The following is a 20,523-nucleotide window of genomic DNA, read 5'->3' as shown; positions in this document are numbered from 1 at the left end:
AGAGGTGGGGAAGGACGTGGAGCCGGTAATTTTTAAACTCCCTTCCCTGGACCGTGAGGTTTGCTACACAAAACCCCTTTATCTCTACTGAGTGGGAACCGGAGGCCAGGGAGATTTTTTGATTAATGGCGTGGATGAGGAGAGAACAGCGCGTTACCGTGTCGGGGTGTATGAAGCTCTCCGTGCTCCCAGAGTCGATTAAGCAGGACGTCTCGTGACCATTGATTAGTACAGTTGTTGTAACAGTTGAGAGTGTTCGAGGCCGGGAGCGATCCAGGGTCACCAAGGCTAATCTCAGCAGTTGAGTGTTCTCTTCGGGCAGTGTGCGGTCAGCCGAACTGGGGTCCTGGGAGTCCATCCAAGATGGCGGCTCCCATTGGTCGCACATGGCTGGGGGTGCACAAAATGGCGGCGCCCATCCAGCGAACGTGGCGTCCACGGGACAAGATGGCGGCGCCCTGGGGCCGCACGTGGCTCTGGAGGAGGAAGATGGCGGCGCCCGCTGGCCGCACGGGGACCGTGGAGAGGTTTGTGGTGGCGGTCCACATTCGCCGCCGGAGACCGCGGCGACCGCACAGGCCTGGCATACCACCACGAAGTGGCCCTTTTTATCGCATCCATTGCAGGTGGATGCGCGGGACGGGCAGCGCAGGCGGGGATGCTTGGCCTGCCCGCAGAAGTAACAGCGGGGCCCCCCGGGGTTGCCAGGCCGACTTGCAGCACAAGCTTGTGGGGGGATGGGAAATGTCTCGGGCTCGGCTGCGGAGGGGTTCCACGCTGCCTGGGGGCTGCCGTGCGGTCGGGAACTTAAGTGCGAGCATTTCGGGAGGCCACATCCAGGGAGCCAGCAAGGGCCCGTGCCTCCTTGAGGCCTAGGGTGTCTTTTTCCAGCAATCGCTGGCGGATTTGGGAGGACAGCATACCTGCCACGAAAGCGTCCGGTCCAAGAGTTCAGTGTGTTCGCTCGCCGAAACTTGCGGGCAGCTACAGTTTCTCCCCAACACCAGGAGCGCACGGTAGAATTCTTCCAGCGATTCCCCAGGGATTTGTCGCCTCGTTGCTAGCAGATGTCGGGCGTAGACCTGGTTTACCGGGCGAATATAATGTCCTTTTAGCAGCTCCATTGCTGCATCAAAGTCGTCCGCGTTCTCGATGAGGGTGTAAATTTCCGGGCTCACCCTCGATGCAGGACTTGTATTTTCTGTTCTCCCGTGGGTGTGATTTCGGCCGTTCCGAGATATCCTTTAAAACACGCCAGCCAGTGCTTGAAGATTGCCGCTGAGTTCGCCGAGTGGGGGCTGAGTTGCAGACACTCCGGCTTGATTCGGAGCTCCAGCCTTTTAAATCTAGCTTCTTAAATTGATGCACGATCAATGACCACTAAAGCGAGGTTGTATTCCAACTGAAGGCTTTAATAAGCTAGATGTTTCCCCCAGCAGCTCAGGTACAGAAAGAAGGCTGCTGGGGCAGCGCGGGCTCTTATACCCCCCCCCCCTTTCAGGGCGGAGCTTGACCAATAGGAAACATACAAAAGCTACCAATGTTGTTCCAGCATTACCAGGTACCGTAATACCTCTACACAGACTACCACACCCGCCAGGCCATGACTCCTGTCTGCATTTTTCCACCATGTCTACATTTCATTATCAGGAAAAGATTGACTCCTGGTATTACCGCCTGGCTCCAGCAGAGGGCGGTGTCCTCTTCACAATGTGGCTGCTATACCAGGGAGAGAAGATGAGATTATTACCTTGCATTTGTTGAATTGGGATTCCTCCTAACGCACAATAAGATGAATAAAAGTATGCATCACAATGGGCTGCCTTCAACTGGCAAGACCCAAAACACTGGAAAATCTACCCCTTTGACAAGGTTATTGATCATCTACCTTAAAATCTCTTTACGTGGTTTTGGTGTCAGGTGTTTTTGGCAAGGCTCCTGTGAAGCACTTTACGACTTGCATTGATGTCGGTGACTCGGTCATTAAACCAGCAATGGTTCAATCCCGGCCTTGGGTCACTGTCTGTGCGGAGTTTGCACTTCCTGCCCCGTGTCTGCGTGGGTTTCCTCCAGGTGCTCCGGATTCCTCCCCAAAGATGTGCAGGTTAGGTGGATTGGCCACGCTACATTGCCCCTCAGTGTCCAGGGATATGCGGGTTAAGGGGTTACGAGGTTGCCTGGTTAGGGTGCTCTTTCAAAGGGTCGGTGCAGACTCGATGGGCTGAATAGCCTCCTTCTCATGGTGTAGATGGTAACATGTTAGCATGGAGAGAGGATTGGTTAGCTGACAGGAAGCGGACAGCAGACATATTTGGGCCATTTTTGATTTGGCAAGTTGGGATAAATGGAGTGTCACAGTGAGCAGAGCTGGCACCTCAACTATTTACAATTCACAATCCATGATTCGGGTGAAGGGACAGAATGTATCATAGAATTTACAGTGCAGAAGGAGGCCATTCGGCCCATCGAGTCTGCACCGGCTCTTGGAAATAGCACCCTACCCAAGCCCACACCTCCACCCTATCCCCATAACCCAGCAACCCCACCCAACACTAAGGGCAATTTTGGATACTAAGGGCAATTTATCACGGCCAATCCACCTAACCCGCACATCTTTGGACTGTGGGAGGAAACCGGAGCACCCGGAGAAAACCCACGCACACACGGGGAGGATGTGCAGACTCCGCACAGACAGTGACCCAAGCCGGAATCGAACATGGGACCCTGGAGCTGTGAAGCAATTGTGCTATCCACAATGCTACCGTGCTGTTCCCACAATGCTACCGTGTATGCTTGCTAAATTTGATGATGATACAAAGATAGGAAATAATTTTTTGAAGATGAGTCTGCAAAGAGACATAGATAGGTTCAGTGAGTGGGTAAACATTTGACAGATGGGAAAGTGTGAACCTGTCCAGTTTGGCAGGAAGTACAGAAAATCAGCATATTATTCAAATGAATTCTTGAACTACTCACTTGGGGCAGGTTATCTGGGCGAAGGGGCAGTGAATCCTAATCTTTGCGGCGCAGGTCATACCTCGCTGTCGGTGAGTGCTCTCTCCTCAGTCAACCCTGCGATTTCCAGGGCCCATTCTTCATAGGAGTGCGGGCTCGGATCTCTGAGACTCCACCCCCCACCCCCCTCCCCCACCCCTCGTCTTGGCCCTTTCCCATTTATTACGGGCTATCTTCTTCTTTGCGGGAACAAAGAGAGGGCTTTGACACCTGCAGATTTGATGGGTCGGGGGTTCTACAGCAGGTGGCATGTGTGGGCACCACACCTGGACATGAAGGGGTTGTGCTGGTGGGTGCCAAGAGGTTCTGAGAACAAGCACGAAGATCAGGGGCGCGATTCTCCGACCCCCCCCCCCCCACCGGGTCGGAGAATCGCCGGGGGCTGGCGTGAATCCCGCCCCCGCCGTGTCCCGAATTCTCCACCACCAGAGATTCGGCGGGGGCGGGAATCGCGCCGCGCGGTCTGCGGGAATCGCGCTGGTCGGCGGGCCCATCCCCGGCGATTCTCCGGCCCGCGATGGGCTGAAGTCCCACTGCTGTCAACCCTCCCCAGCCGGCGTGGATTATCACATCCGCCTAACACACGAAAGGTCACCGGTTCGAAACCGGGCAGAAACATCTCGTGCTTCTAGTTTAGTCTGTTGCAGACTATTACCTCAATCCTCTAATTGGTCTTCATCAACGAGGAATAGCAAATGCATGCACCCGTATGGGCCAGTGGCGCAATGGATAACGCGTGTGACTACGAATCAGGAGATTCCAGGTTCGACTCCTGGCTGGCGCGGAGTGCAACATTTTGGCGTGCGGAGAAAGGCCTTCTGCCGGTGCCGAAAGGACTTCGCCGGGCGCGCATGCGTGGGAGCGTCAGCGGCTGCCGACGTCATCCCCGCGCATGCGCAGGGGAGGGGGTCTCTTCCGCCTCCGCCATAGTGAAGACCATGGCGAAGGCGGAAGAAAAAGAGTGCCCCCACGGCACAGGCCCGCCCGCGGATCGGTGGGCCCCGATCACACCACCGTGGGGGCACCCCGTGGGGCCAGATCGCCCCGCCCCCCCCCCCCCCCCCACCATCTGTTTACTTCCATCAACTAATTTTCATTCCTTCCATTGATATGTTTTACCCTCAGCATTGCCCCCCTCCCCCAGCCCATACCATCCCACTTCAGCAATCTGATCCCCGTTCCTAATTGTTCTCTGACACACTGCTCACTTTGTTCTACCATTAACACATTCTGATCTCTTAATGCGCCACTATCAGCACCTTTCTTAGCCTTGATAAGCGTCATTTACATTCTCTTTTTTTTCTGTCCGGACATTTTCTACCTATTGCTGACCATTTTATCGAGGTCCAATAGGGGGCGCCACCCCCGCCCCAGCCACAATAGTTTGAATCTGACAGGAGAATTCCCCACCTTTGGGCGGCCCGACGCCGGAGTGGCCTGGCCCGCGATCGGGGCCCACCGATCGGCGGGCGGGCCTGTGCCAGTCCATTACACCGGAACCCCCCGCCCCGCCGGGTAGGGGAGAATCCCGCCCCAGATGTGGGGAGGGTGCGAGGTGTCAGCCAATGATCTGTTGGGAACTTGAAGGGCGGCAGGCAGGACTGATGCCAGACGGGAGGTGGTAACTTACCCTCGCCTGCTCGATGGTCTCTCCTCCGACATTCAAGGCTGGCCCTCCGGGTCATGCTGCCCGCACTGACAGCCGCTGCCGCTGCCTCCCAGGCGGCATTGCTGGCGCTGTTCCTGGTCCTCCGGCCCTCTTGGGGGAACAGGATGTCCCGTCTCTCATCGACGGTGTCAAGAAGCCTGGCCAGGTCAGCATCGCCGCAGCAACGAGCAGGTCTCCGCGCTGCCATGCTTGTGCGGTGACTGGGAGTGAGCGGTGAGGGAGCGTTAAAAGCAGCTCCCGCTTGTTAGCGGCGAGACGCTGAGACATGAGTCGGGCGAATCAGACAGCGAGACTGCAAATAATGTCGAGAATCTTTCGAGGGATCATCGTACGACCTGTGATCTCACCAACGCCGCTGTTGAGGAACACTCCGCCAATCAGGACCAAAGTGACACGTAGAAATATTTCCATTGAACCGTGCCCCATATCTAGAATTCTGTGGACTGTTTTGCTCTCCTTATTTAAGAAAGGATATAAATGTTTTCAAAGAATTCAGAGAAGGTTCAGTCGACCGGTTCCTGGGGTGGGGGGGTTATCTTTCGAGGAAAGGTTGAACAGGCTGGGCCTGCGTCCATTTGATTTTTAGACGATTGAGAGGCAACCAATCCTGAAGGGACTTAACAGAGTGGATCCTGGAAGGATGTTTCCCCTTTGTGGAAGAGACTAGAACTGCGGGAATAGTTTAAAAATAATTTAATCACATTTAAGCTGGAGTTGAGAAGAATTTCTTTCCCTCAGTGGGCCATGAATGTTTGGAATCCTCTTTCCCAGGGCGGGTGAATGAATATCGCTCATGCGGAAGTAGATCGGTGTCATGTGAGAGTACCCTTTAAGAAATGGGTGTTTATGAAATGTACCTTTAAGAAATGGAGCTGCTCGTGTTACTGGAGTGATGTCAGAGTGTGGGTGGAGCTGAGCTCCACTTCTGTTTTTTTAGTTTCAGTTTGAGAAAGCTTGGGTGTGTCTGTGCGCTGCACTGCTGTTGATCTCTGCCATCCAAAAACTATCTATGGATCATTTGGTGAATTCAGAAGAATTATAAATGTTTTCAGACTTGATGTGCTCCTGTTTGAAGGTTTGTTAAGTCTTTTGGATGTTAAAAGGACAGCATACAGGTTACTTAGTGTTGTATTCTTTGGGGGGTGAATTTGAATTACTGGTTGCTAAGATATTCACTGTTTGTTTTAAAAAGGGTAACTTGAGTTCATAGAATAAACATTGTTTTGTTTTAAAAACCACTGGTGCATTTTCTGCTGTACCACACCTGTAGAGTGGGCCGTGTGCTCCCCATACCACAATCTAGTAAAAGTTGTGGGTCAGGTGAACTCCATGATACACTTTGGGATTCTCTAAACCCTGGCCCATAACATCAGTTCTTGATGATCAAGGGAGTAAGAGGTTATTGAGGGAATGTGGAGTTGAGGCCACAATCAGATCTTATTGAATGTCGGGGTAGGCTTCAGGGGTCAAATAGTCCCCCCCTGCTCCAACTTCATTTGTATGTTCATATGGTGTGAAGCATTAACACCCTCTACCCTCTTTCCAGGAGGACTGTCCAACCTGCTCAGTGTTTCCAGAATGTTCCTCCAGTGAAGTAACTTTTCCTCGGCAGCCCCGCCACAAAGGCCGCTTATTTAACTATTTTTCTACTTTTGATGCTAAGGCGCTGGATTCAAGACTGATTAGTCAGAAGCACCAATCAGACACGGAGGGAGTTAGATTGGGTGAACAAAGAACAATTCAGCACAGGAACAGGCCCTTCGGCCCTCCAAGCCTGTACCGGTTATGATACCAACCTTTGCCAAAACACTCAGCACTTCCTTGTGCCGTATCCCTCTATACCCGTCCTATCCATGTGTTTGTCAAGATGCCTTTTGAACGCCGTTAATGTATCTGCTTCCACAACCTCCCCTGGCAACACGTTCCAGGCACTCACCACCCTCTGTGTAAAAATACCTGCCTCGCACATCTCCTCTAAACTTTGCCCCAAGGACCTTAAACCTATGCCCCCTGGTGACTGACCCCTCCACCCTGGGAAAGAGTGCCCGCCCATCCACTCTATCCATGCCCCTCATAATCTTGTAGACCTCTATCAGATCGCCCCTCGACCTCCGTCGTTCTAATGAAAACAGTCCAAGTCTATTCAGCCTCTCCGCATAGCTAGCACCCTCCAGACCAGGCAACATCCTGGGAAACCTCCTCTGCACCCTCTCCAAAGCATCCACATCCTTCTGGTAGTGTGGTGCAATATTCCAGATGCAGCCTTACCAAGGTTCTATACAACTGCAGCTGAGCCACAGTCAGTCGGTGACCAATACTCTAGGAATTGTCCAGGAATTGATTCATTCCCCAGGACACCGCTCCAAGCATCAGCCAGGAAGGAAATCAAGGGAGCATTAAAAGGTGCTTTTTTTGTTGTTTGCTCCAAATGGTTCTGTTTATTTCTTATAAAAATACAGGAGATGGGGAAATAAAAAACATTCAGGGTCAACGACATCCAACTGGTCAATAAAGAGTCGTCTCACTTTCCAATTAGCCTTGGGATTAAATTCAAGAATGCAGGATATGCAACCAAATACCAATCAGCCATGGTTACACTGGAAGGCAGAGCTGGGTCGAGGGGTCAAATGGTCCCCTCCTGTTCCCCTGTTCCTCTATGTATCAGCCCCTCTCATCGCTACATCAGAGGATCATGACTTCAAGTCACAGAGTCACAGAATTGTTAGGGTGCAGAAGGAGGCCATTCGGCCCACTGAGGCTGCATCGTTCTCCAAACGAACAACATGACGATGCCATCCCCCTGCAATCTCCTCTTACACCCCCCGCACACTGTTTCTATCCAAGTAATCATCTGATGCCCTCTTGAATTCCTCATGCCTCCACCACACATCCCACTCTTGGCTGACAGCAGCTCTGCACAGCACTGAGGGTGTTCTTCCTCCAGCCTATGGCTCAGTTTCAGATTTTATTTGATAACCCTCCTGGGGAGCACTTTGGGATATTTCACCATGTGAACGGTGCTATATAAATACAAATTGTGGCTGATTTTTCTTGGGGATGGTTTCAGGAGGGGTTTCCAGAGCTTAGGGCTGAGGCGACCGAGGACATAGCCCGCAAATGGTGGAGTCATTAAAATTGGGATGTGCAGGAGACCAGAATTGGAGGGGTGCAATAAGCTCAGAGGGTTATAGCACTGGAGTATGTAGTATCTCTGTATATGTATATACATAAAGGGTTAATGTGTACCAGTACAGTCAGATGATCACTAGAGGGCAGCACTAACAGGGAGTATAAATACAAGCTCAATCTGTTTTCCCATCTCTTCGGGTGTGTTGTGACTAGAGAACAGAAGTGTAGAGTTAGCTCAGAGTGCAAGTGTAGTATTCATAGTTCAATCTAATTCTATCTTGTTTAATTCAATAGCAACAAAAGTATTGAAGAATCGAACTCACAAATTAATTGATTAGTTACTCAAATTATTTGTTATCACTGGGCGGTTGAGTATTCATCATCATCAAAGTTAAGGACTTCTCGGCATAAACCAATGAGTAACACATATTACTTCAAGTAATATCACAGAGTAGATTAGAGGGATAGGGAGGGAGTAGATTAGAGGGATAGGGAGGGAGAGGCTGTGGAGGGATTTGAAAACAAGGTGCTGTGAACAGGTAGCCAACACGAGAAATGGACAGAATTAGGAACAAGGTCACTGCTCTCTTCTACCATTTAATAATTCCTGCCCTTCACCCATCACAAACATCTCCCTTTGGATCTTGCCTCCACCACCTTTTCCCTGGCTCTGTACCCGTATACAACCCATTAAATCTCTAACTTATTCCAGTTCCTAACTTCTGGGGTTCCTCCCTGCCCCTTTCCATCTCTCTGTCTCTCCAACTCTCTCTCCATCTCTCTCTGTCTCTCCAACTCTCTCTCCATCTCTCTCTCTGTCTCTGGCCTCTTTAAAACTCTCCTTAAAACCTACCTCTTTGACTGCGATTTCGATCACTGGTCCTCATATCCCCGAGCGTGATTCGGTGTCATATTCTGATAAACGCGCCTATGAAGCACCCTGGGATGTTTCGTTGTCCTTAAAGGTGCTACATAAATGCAAGCTATTGTTGTGTCAACATCCACGGTAGTATTTTGATGTTTTTGCACATCATTCGTGCTGTTTTATTTCTGCCCTGAAGCAGGACACGCTTGTCTTCCATCTCGTGTATATAGATCCACTTCCCGTAACCTTCTTCCCTGCAGATTAGCTGTGGTGCAGTCTGTAATTCAAGCTGATATATGTATATATATAGAAAGGCAAACTGGCCCAGAACGGGAAGAGCACAGTGAAGCTGGACCTGCAAAGCTCACCGGCTAGTTTCTTATTAATTTTACCTTTCTTGTTTAACTTTCTCTTTTCCCTGTCCAGTTTTTAATGCAACTTTCAATCTCCTAACAGCACAATCGAATCAGTAATTAGCAAGACCTGGATCCACCCGCACTTCTGCCTCCATGTTTGTCTCAGTCTGTAAGTACTCAAGGATTTTCTCCCTCTCTCTCCCTCTCTCTCTCTCTTTAATTTCCTTTTTGACTTTGTGATGATGAGGTGAGGGTTTTTTTTAAACACCGAGAATAAGAGCCATTTCCAATCCGGGCAGCCAGTGTCGGGATCAGACGTTCCCAGGTCAGGGACGGCATGGTTTGATCCGGAGTACTGCTGCCAATGCACAGCCTCGAAGCGCTGAAGAGTGCCCCCCCTGTCGAAACATGAAGACGATGTTTCTCCATTTACCATCTCAGCCATGCTGATTGAGAAGGGCATCGCTCACCGGCCCACGACATCCCAAAGCGCTTTACTGCCAATGACGTACTTTTTGAAGTGCAGTCGCTGTTGTAATGTCAGAAACGCAGGGGAGAATTTGTCCACAGCAAGATCCCATGAACAGCAATGTGATACTAATTGTTGACTTCTTTATTTCTATGTGAACCACAAGCTATTTCTTATATTGACCGAATAACCACACAACCAGTATATTAGTCCAAAAGGCAGTTTATTAACAAACACACTTGTTTTATATGCAGTGATTCACGCGGCTACGCACTAAACTAAACCTAATAACTAAGATGACCTTTACTTAACTTCGGGGTGACCGGCTCTGTGCGGGAGATAAGGCCTTTATCTGTGTCCACGTGGGTCGGTTGGAAGTCTTCAGGTTCGTCTCAGCTGGGCTCGTCCTTTAGGTAGCGATCGCGGGTTCTTGAACTTGGCTAGTTGATATTCTGCAATTGGTCGCACACAGGCCGGTCCAAAAGAGGCCGATGCCTAGTGGAAAGGGCTTGTTATGCTTCTTCTCTTTCGCGCCCTTTTGGGCGGTTCTATCTCCAGCTCCAATGGATCGATAGGGTTTCGATCATCCTCATTGATCCTGGCCAATTAGGGGGTGGATACCTCGGTGGCTGGGCAGGTCCTAGCTATCATTGTCCAATGCACGTAGGCCTTTCCAAATAAGGGGAAGTGGCGATGGTTAGTCTGCCTCTGTTGTAGCTCCTTGATTCAAACTCCATTGGCCTGGGGGAAATTGTGATTGACTTTTAACGAGTGCAGGTTTTGGTCAGGTCTGGCTTCTTTGCACAATACACAGAGGCTGTGTACTTGTTGGTGTCCAAGTTGACCACAATTCCCATGGTCCTTTGCAGGTGGCCATTTTAGATGGCTACATGATCAGATGGTCTGCATTTTAGAGATGTTGGCTGAGGAATAAATATTGGTCCGGATGGTGCAAAGACCTTGAAAAGTGCTGTGGGATCTTTTACATCCACCTTGGAGGGTAGCTGGAGCTTTGTTCAATCAACAACCTAGGCTGACACTCCCAGTGCAGTGCTGAAAGGGGGATGCACAGTTGGAGACGCCATCTTTTGGATGAGACATTAAACCAAGGGTCCATCTGCCCTCCCAGGTCCTTGTGAAAGACCCCACTACTTCAAAGAAGAGTTGGGCAGTTATCCCTGGTGCCTTGGTCAATAAATTTCCCTCAACCATCATCACAAAAACAACACTATCTGTTCATTATTACATTATTCATGGCAGCATGCTGTGTGTAAAATTGCTGCTCAGTTTCTTGCGTTTAAAACAGTTCAAAAGCACTTAATGGGCTGTAAAGTGCTTGGAGATATCCTGAGGTCATGGACGATATTGGGTGAGAATCTCTGTTTGGAGACTATGGGCTCAGAGGGAGAATTTGCGGGAGTTCTACGACGAAACAATCGGTGCCGAATGCTGACCGATTCCGGGACCGGTGAGGGACTCGCAGTGGCACCGGGTGAAATTCCCGACTCCCTGGCCACGCATGCGCACGGCTGATGACCTGCAGCCGCCGCGCCATACAACATGGCAGCAGCCGTGCACAGACCCAACCCGCCATCCGCGGCCACACAGGCCACATCCTTGGCGAACCCCTCCAGCCCCCCCCCCTCCCCCCCCGGCACGGATCCCGGCCGAGTGTGTCGGTGCTGGACACAGTCCGCAGGCGTCACGCCGGATTCCCCGCTACTGAGACCGCACGTGTCCTACACCGTCGGGAACTCGGCCCATCAAGGCGGAGCATCGCGGGAGGGCCTGCCGATGACACTCAACGCCATTGCAATGCGCGCGCCGAGTGACGTGATTATGCCATTTCAGAGGGGGCGGAGCATGGCTGACCGGTGTCAAATCTCTATCTTCAATGACCCAGCCTCCTTATCTCTGTCTTCAATGACCCAGCCTCCTTATCTCTGTCTTCAATGACCCAGCCTCCTTATCTCTGTCTTCAATGACCCAGCCTCCTTATCTCTGTCTTCAATGACCCAGCCTCCTTATCTCTGTCTTCAATGACCCAGCCTCCTTATCTCTGTCTTCAATGACCCAGCCTCCACATCTCTGTCTTCAATGGCACAGCCTCCACATCTCTGTCTTCAATGACCCAGCCTCCTTATCTCTGTCTTCAATGGCCCAGCCTCCACATCTCTGTCTTCAATGACCCAGCCTCCACATCTCTGTCTTCAATGGCCCAGCCTCCACATCTCTGTCTTCAATGACCCAGCCTCCTTATCTCTGTCTTCAATGGCCCAGCCTCCACATCTCTGTCTTCAATGGCCCAGCCTCCACATCTCTGTCTTCAATGACCCAGCCTCCACATCTCTGTCTTCAATGGCCCAGCCTCCACATCTCTATCTTCAATGACCCAGCCTCCACATCTCTATCTTCAATGACCCAGCCTCCTTATCTCTGTCTTCAATGACCCAGCCTCCTTATCTCTGTCTTCAATGACCCAGCCTCCTTATCTCTGTCTTCAATGACCCAGCCTCCACATCTCTGTCATCAATGACCCAGCCTCCACATCTCTGTCTTCAATGACCCAGCCTCCTTATCTCTGTCTTCAATGACCCAGCCTCCTTATCTCTGTCTTCAATGACCCAGCCTCCACATCTCTGTCTTCAATGGCCCAGCCTCCACATCTCTGTCTTCAATGACCCAGCCTCCAGATCTCTGTCTTCAATGACCCAGCCTCCTTATCTCTGTCTTCAATGGCCCAGCCTCCACATCTCTGTCTTCAATGACCCAGCCTCCACATCTCTATCTTCAATGACCCAGCCTCCACATCTCTGTCTTCAATGACCCAGCCTCCACATCTCTGTCTTCAATGACCCAGCCTCCTTATCTCTGTCTTCAATGACCCAGCCTCCTTATCTCTGTCTTCAATGACCCAGCCTCCACATCTCTGTCTTCAATGGCCCAGCCTCCACATCTCTGTCTTCAATGACCCAGCCTCCACATCTCTGTCTTCAATGACCCAGCCTCCTTATCTCTGTCTTCAATGGCCCAGCCTCCACATCTCTATCTTCAATGACCCAGCCTCCACATCTCTATCTTCAATGACCCAGCCTCCACATCTCTGTCTTCAATGACCCAGCCTCCACATCTCTGTCTTCAATGACCCAGCCTCCTTATCTCTGTCTTCAATGACCCAGCCTCCTTATCTCTGTCTTCAATGACCCAGCCTCCACATCTCTGTCTTCAATGACCCAGCCTCCTTATCTCTGTCTTCAATGACCCAGCCTCCTTCTCTCTGTCTTCAATGACCCAGCCTCCACATCTCTATCTTCAATGACCCACCCTCCTTATCTCTGTCTTCAATGACCCTACCTCCACATCTCTATCTTCAATGGCCCAGCCTCCACATCTCTATCTTCAATGACCCAGCCTCCACATCTCTGTCTTCAATGACCCAGCCTCCTTATCTCTGTCTTCAATGACCCTACCTCCACATCTCTATCTTCAATGACCCAGCCTCCACATCTCTATCTTCAATGACCCACCCTCCTTATCTCTGTCTTCAATGACCCTACCTCCACATCTCTGTCTTCAATGACCCAGCCTCCACATCTCTGTCTTCAATGGCCCAGCCTCCACATCTCTGTCTTCAATGGCCCAGCCTCCTTATCTCTGTCTTCAATGACCCAGCCTCCACATCTCTATCTTCAATGACCCAGCCTCCACATCTCTGTCTTCAATGGCCCAGCCTCCACATCTCTGTCTTCAATGACCCAGCCTCCTTATCTCTGTCTTCAATGACCCAGCCTCCTTATCTCTGTCTTCAATGACCCAGCCTCCACATCTCTATCTTCAATGACCCAGCCTCCACATCTCTGTCTTCAATGACCCAGCCTCCACATCTCTGTCTTCAATGACCCAGCCTCCACATCTCTGTCTTCAATGACCCAGCCTCCTTATCTCTGTCTTCAATGACCCTACCTCCACATCTCTATCTTCAATGACCCAGCCTCCACATCTCTGTCTTCAATGACCCAGCCTCCACATCTCTGTCTTCAATGACCCAGCCTCCACATCTCTGTCTTCAATGGCCCAGCCTCCACATCTCTATCTTCAATGACCCAGCCTCCACATCTCTATCTTCAATGACCCAGCCTCCACATCTCTGTCTTCAATGACCCAGCCTCCACATCTCTGTCTTCAATGACCCAGCCTCCACATCTCTGTCTTCAATGACCCAGCCTCCTTATCTCTGTCTTCAATGACCCTACCTCCACATCTCTGTCTTCAATGGCCCAGCCTCCACATCTCTGTCTTCAATGGCCCTGCCTCCACATCTCTATCTTCAATGACCCAGCCTCCACATCTCTATCTTCAATGACCCAGCCTCCACATCTCTGTCTTCAATGACCCAGCCTCCACATCTCTGTCTTCAATGACCCAGCCTCCTTATCTCTGTCTTCAATGACCCAGCCTCCACATCTCTATCTTCAATGACCCAGCCTCCACATCTCTGTCTTCAATGACCCAGCCTCCTTATCTCTGTCTTCAATGACCCAGCCTCCTTATCTCTGTCTTCAATGACCCAATCTCCACATCTCTGTCTTCAATGACCCAGCCTCCACATCTCTATCTTCAATGACCCAGCCTCCACATCTCTGTCTTCAATGACCCAGCCTCCACATCTCTGTCTTCAATAACCCAGCCTCCACATCTCTGTCTTCAATGACCCAGCCTCCACATCTCTGTCTTCAATGACCCAGCCTCCTCAGCAATGTAGGGAAAACATTCCACAGACTAATGATAATCTGAGATAAAAAAAATTATCTTCATCTCTTCCATAAAAGGGCGACCTCGTGATCCTGAACTGAGTGCCGGACCTCCAGACTCATCCACAAGCGGAGTCATTACACCGCCTGTAGATTTGAGGCTTTAGACAAGTGGTACAGAGGGACGAATTAGAGTAATGCCCTGTATGTCGATCCAAGACCAGACCCGAACCATGGCTGGGATACTGGATTCAAACCCCAATATTTTAGTTTATTTGTCAGGCTGTGCGGAAAGTATGATTCGCTCTAGGAGTGATTGCACAAAGAAATGGGGATTCGATATTATTAACACAAAACGTTAATATGAATACACACCCGAAAAGTACAACTTACAATATACCTTAAACACTACTACTCAATTTCCCGTTAAACAACAAGAAACGAAACATACAGCTTTCAGTCTATCTTACTGTGGGACAATTGTGGACTCAGCGTCAGGCAGATCAGAATTCAACTCCTCTCTCCAAACATCCTCCAAAAAACTGCCTCTCTAAAGCTTTCTCTAAATGTCCCTCTTGACTTCCTTGGCTCGACCCAGCAATGACCTCATCTCCCCAAGCTGAAAAACAAATGATCTCGGCAGGCTGCAAAGCGCATTAACTCCCCAGGGTCTTTCCCAGTCAAAACACAGTCCATTATCCAAGACTGAAAAGCACATTCCTTTGTCAATTTCACCTTCTGGCTGCTAAAAGCATCCAGGCTCTGCAAAACAGAATTCTTTTTAAACAAACATGGGGCACGATTCTCCGACCCCCCACCGGGTCGGAGAATCGCCGGGGGCTGGCGTGAATCCCGCCCCCGCCGTGTCCCGAATTCTCCGCCACCGGAGATTCGGCGGGGGCGGGAATCGTGCCGCGCTGGTCGGCGGGAATCACGCCGGTCATCGGGCCCAACCCCGGTGATTCTCCGGCCCGCGATGGGCCGAAGTCCCGCCGCTGTCAACCCTCGCCCGCCAGCGTGGATTAAACCTCCTCTTGAACGGCGGGACAAGGCGGTGCGGGCAGGCTCCGGGTTCCTGGGGGGGAGGCGTGGGGCGATCTGGCCCCAGGGGGTGCCCCCACGGTGGCCTGGCTCGCGGTCGGGGCCCACCGATCCGCGGGCGGGCCTATGCCGTGGGGGCACTCTTTTTCTTCCGCCTTCGCCATGGTCTTCACTATGGCGGAGGCAGAAGAGACCCCCTCCCCTGCGCCTGCGTGGGATAACGTCAGCAGCTGCTGAAGCTCCCGCGCATGCGTTGCCCGGCGAAGTCCTTTTGGCGCCGGCTGGCGTGGCGCCAAAGGCCTTTCCCGCCAGCCGGCGGACGAAAACCACTCAGGCGCGGGCCTAGCCCCTCAAGGTGAGGGCACGGCCCCTAAAGGTGCAGAGAATTTCGCACCTTTGGGGCGGCCCGGCGCCGGAGTGGTTCCCACCATTCCATTACGCCAGAACCCCCCGCCCCGTCGGGTAGGGGAGAATCCCGCCCATGACCACTGCAGTCAAACACACTCGAACCCCAGGCATTTATCCCTTCAATTGCCCAATACCTAGAATCCAATGTTGTTAAAGTCTTTCCGTCATCTCACTTGGAACTCACTGCCCAAGAGGCTGGTGGAAGCAGAGATGATCGATGATTTCTAAAGGAAATTGAATGGGTATTTGAGTGAAATGGAGTTGCCAGACTATAGCAATATTTCAGAGGAGTGGGAATGATAGAACTGGCGTGGGCTCAATGGACTGGAGTTTATGGCCTTGTCACAGAGGGGGTGGGGGTGGAAAAAGCGGCAAGCCATTCAAAAGTCCATTGACTTCCGCGGGCGCATAAAATCGCGCCGGTGTAAAGTTCCCCCCCTTGGGCTGAATGACTCCCCTAGTGCCGGGAGGCTAGAACTAGTGGGCACAGTTTAAGAATACGAGGTTTCTCTTTCAAGACTGAGGTGGGGAGATTTTTTTTTCTGTCTTAGGGATGGTTAGCCTGTTTCCCAGAGAGAGGTGGAGGCTGGGTCACCAAATTTATTCACGGCAAAATTAGATAGATTTTTGATAGACACGGGAATCTTGGGGGGACAGACAGGAAAGTGGAGTTTGGACCACAACTAGACCAGCCGTGGTCTGCATGGCAGAGCAGGCTCGAAGGACTACTCTTGTTCTTAAGTCATCGGTTGATATGACTATGATAAGGATGTCAATCATCCCATCATGCCTGTGCTGGTCCTTAGAAAGAACAATACTGGTCACTGAATGGTGTCACATGCCAACATCAAAATTTCTTATGCACTTCTAACACTCAAATTGTTAGGTATATACTTGGGTTTGCAAAAAGCAAATTCGATAAGGTACCGCACAATAAGATAAGAGCCCATGCTGTTGGGGATAGTATATTAGCACGGGTAGAAGATTGGCTAACTGATAGAAGACAGAGAGTTAGGGTAAGAGGAGCATTTTCAGGATGGCAACCTGTAGCTGGTGGAGTGCCACAGCGCTCACTACTGGGGCCACAATTATTTACAATACATACGAATGACTTGGACAATAAAAATGACTCTTGCCAAGTTTGCAGATTGTCGGAGCCTGTGGGGAGAGCTGCGAGTCTTGGAACTAGTTTTACGCCCAATTCAGCGGGCCATCGAGATTCCCTCTGCTGACGGGCCCGCCGGAGGACCCCGGCCGTGGGTTTCTCTGGGTGGCTTGACGGGGTAAAGGCTGAGAGGATGTTTCGTCTTGTGGGAGAATCTAGGACCAGAGGACATCATCTCAGAATAAAGGGTCAAACATTTAAGGCAGAGATGAGGAGGAATTTCTTATCTCAGGAGATAGTGAATCTGTGGAATTCTTCACCGCAGAGAGCTGTAGAGGCTGGGTCGTTAAGTATGTTCAAGGCTGACATAGTCAGTCAGGAATCAAGGGTTATAGGGATAAGGCAGGAAAGTGGAGTCGAGGATTATAATATCAAATCAATCATGATTTTATTGAATGGCGGGGCAGACTCGCTGGGCCAAGTGGCCTACTCTTCTCCTCCGTGTTATGGTCTTTTATTTATGCAGGCAGATCTAAAATGGGATATACCCTGCAGTTCTGTTGTTAACCGAACCAACAGCCGTCTGTCCATGCTCCAGAAGCTGAAAAGCCATTCCCTCTCAAGCGATGATCTCGTAACCATTTGTACATCTTTCTCTCGCCCTGTATTGGACTATGGCTCAAGCGGATTCACAAAGCAGCTTTACAGTGCCATTCAAAGTGTTGAGAGGGCAAGGTGTCGGAAATACACCAGGAGTTGAAAGAAGACGGTGAAGCGCTGGTAGAAGAGTTGAAGGGTAAATGGGAGGAGGAGCTGGGGGAGGAGATTGAGGAAGGTCTGTGGGCTGATGCCCCGGGTAGGGTTAATTCCTCCTCCTCGTGTGCCAGGCTCAGCCTGATACAATTTAAGGTGGTCCACAGAGCGCACTTGACGGGGGCGAGGTTGAGTAGGTTCTTTGGGGTGGAGGACAGATGTGGAAGGTGCTCAGGGAGCCCGGCGAACCATGTCCATGTGTTTTGGTCATGCCCGGCACTGGAGGGGTTCTGGAGAGGAGTGGCGGGAGCAATATCTCAGGTGGTGAAAGTCCGGGTCAAGCCAAGCTGGGGGCTAGCAATATTTGGAGTAGTGGACGAACCGGGAGTGCAGGAGGCGAAAGAGGCCGTCATTCTGGCCTTTGAGTCCCTAGTAGCCCGGCGAAGGATCTTGCTAATGTGGAAGGAGGCGAAGCCCCCCAGCCTGGAGGCCTGGATAAATGATATAGCTGGATTCATAAAGTTGGAGAGGATTAAGTTCGCCTTGAGAGGGTCTGCGCAGGGGTTCTACAGGCGGTGGCAACCGTTCCTAGACTATCTCGCGGAGCGTTAGAGGAAAGTCGGTCAGCAGCAGCAACCTTGGGGGGGGGGGGGGAATGTCCTGGGAAGGGGGGGGGGAAAGGGGGGACTGCCTGGGAGGGTGGATGAGCAAGAGATAACATGAAGGGTTGGGGAAACTGGCACGTACGGGTGAGGGCCAGTGTACAAGGCTGTGTAAATATATCATTTTGCCATGTATATATCTTGCTCTGCGCGATTTCTCTTCTTTTTTTTTGTTACGGGGGGGGGGGGGGGGGGTTATTGTTTGTAAGAGAGAAAAATTGTGTTACAAAACTTTAATAAATATATTTTTTTTTTAAAAGAAAGTGTTGAGAAGGGCTTGCAAAGTCATTCCTGGACCCAATTACCATTGTTACTCAGACGGTCTTACGCAATGGTGGCCTGGAGATGCGCAAGAATACTTATCAAACTTTTGCAACTTCGTTTCCAGTCACTAATTATTACCTGCAGACAGATCTCACTGCGGTTACCAGCAACGAAACTTCAAACAACTCATAGAAATAAGATGTCAAACAACAAGATTTAAGATTTATCCAAAGCCATAACTCATCTGCACAATGAATAAACTCTATCGACTATTGGAGTTTGAACCTAGATAATCTAAAGACTCTAAGCTGATGATTAGTATATTATCTTATTTTTCTCTCTCTACCGTTCTTATTATTCTTAGCTTTGTTTGGAATGATTGATTGTAAGTTTGCCTCAATTTGGTCCTTGGCCATGATGTTAGCTGATTTTTAAATAAATAAATCTTTTAAATCAAAATTGAATTGGAGTATGGTGAGTGCCTGAGATCACAACACTGGCCCCTATGGGACAGCACCCATCACTCATTCTGCAACTGGAGGACCCGACCATTATCACCCACTAATCATGGGCAGCACCGCTTCGTGGCTGGTGGAAGAGCGACAGTAAGGACTTTGAACTCAAGTCTCCAGGCCAGACCTCGTGGAATCCCTGACTCCAAGCTGAGCGTGCTCCTCACAGTGACAAAGAGCCCCAGGACAGTGCAATGAAGAGGTTCTGCAAGGTTATGCCCAGATAGAGAGGTTACAGAGACAGATATTACCAAGGCAGAGGCAGTGCCCAGTCTCAGAGAGGCCGTACTGTTGAAAGAGGTTAGAAAGACAGGGAACATCGAGGCCATGGAGGGATTTAAACTGCACAAGGCGCACAGATCATTACGTTCACCACCAGTGATTTTAACTCACTCTCTGGTTCTGTAATTAATCAAAGTGCTGGTCTAACCGTGCCGACAGGATATAACCATCCGAAGCATTCAGGGGCTGGTTTAGCACAGGGCTAAAGAGCTGGCTTTTAAATCAGACCAAGGCAGGCCAGCAGCGCGGGTTCAATTCCCGCACCAGGCGCCGGAATGTGGCGACTAGGGGCTTTTCACAGTAACTTCATTTGAAGCCTACTTGTGACAATAAGCGATTTTCATTTAATTTCATTTTCATTTTCAAAGCATTCTTATAGCTGCGGTAGCAATGATATCGAGAACACGACACTCAATGAACGAGGAACAGCACCCAGGGCCTACTGACAAGCACCTTTCAGCTGATTATTGGAGCAGTTTTAGCAGGGTACTGGGCGAAAGTGATTAATCTGTCTTTCAGTCTGAGGGGGAGAGGAGGAGGCGACAGGAAAGAAACAGAACCCATTCAACACATCCTAGAGGAAAAGAACAATAAATATTTATATCCCTGCTCCAATTCTACCATGAGGTTTGAATCTGAGTTAAGGCTTTGTCATCAGTTGCTGTTTCATGCTTCCTGTGGTGATGTTGATGGGCAGGTGTGCGCGGGGGGTGGGGGGGAAGCTTCTTGCTTCTCTTGGCTGTGTGTCAAAACCATGAAGTTGCCATTGTTAATCTGAGGGCCTCTCACAGCGGCTGTGAGTTTTGATCCCTCTGTTAGAAGTTGCAAAGCTCACTTGCAGCAGGCTTCACACACCTGCAAAGTGTCTGACACCAGCGGGATACGGCCGCCTCCATCCACGGGGGATGGCTGGCTCGGATGGAGGCAGTCGACTCACATCACTGAGGCGGAGGGCCGTGGGTTTGGAGGGAATCGCAGCGGCAGGAGAACTCCAGCCATAATCTCAGCTACCACTCACAATGCCCTGCTGGGGGAGTGCTGCATTGTCAGGGGTGTTAAACCCAAGCGCTATCTCCCCTCTCAAGCGGACATAAAGGATCCCATAGCACAATGTGAAAGAAGGCGAGTGACCCAGGGGTCCGGACTATTGTTTACCTATCCGTCAACCAACATCGCTAAAATAATCTCATTGAATGGGGGGCAGGCAGGAGATACAGAATGGGCTACCCCTGGTCTTAATTT

At 50.6% G+C, this 20,523-nt stretch overlaps 1 long non-coding RNA gene across 2 annotated transcripts; it reads left to right on the top strand.

Annotated features, from left to right (window-relative positions):
• Positions 1-8,997: 8,997 nt before the first annotated feature.
• Positions 8,998-18,946, top strand: LOC140428848 (uncharacterized). Of its 2 annotated transcripts, XR_011948930.1 has the most exons (3): positions 8,998-9,048; positions 9,135-9,203; positions 18,484-18,946. It is a non-coding gene; the product is annotated as an uncharacterized lncRNA (long non-coding RNA). The 2 variants fall into 2 exon arrangements; XR_011948929.1 differs by having other exon boundaries at positions 9,008-9,203.
• Positions 18,947-20,523: the final 1,577 nt, after the last annotated feature.

Source organism: Scyliorhinus torazame, chromosome 8, assembly GCF_047496885.1.
Source record: "Scyliorhinus torazame isolate Kashiwa2021f chromosome 8, sScyTor2.1, whole genome shotgun sequence".
NCBI lineage: Eukaryota > Metazoa > Chordata > Chondrichthyes > Carcharhiniformes > Scyliorhinidae > Scyliorhinus > Scyliorhinus torazame.
This window is presented reverse-complemented; position numbering and strand designations above follow the sequence as displayed.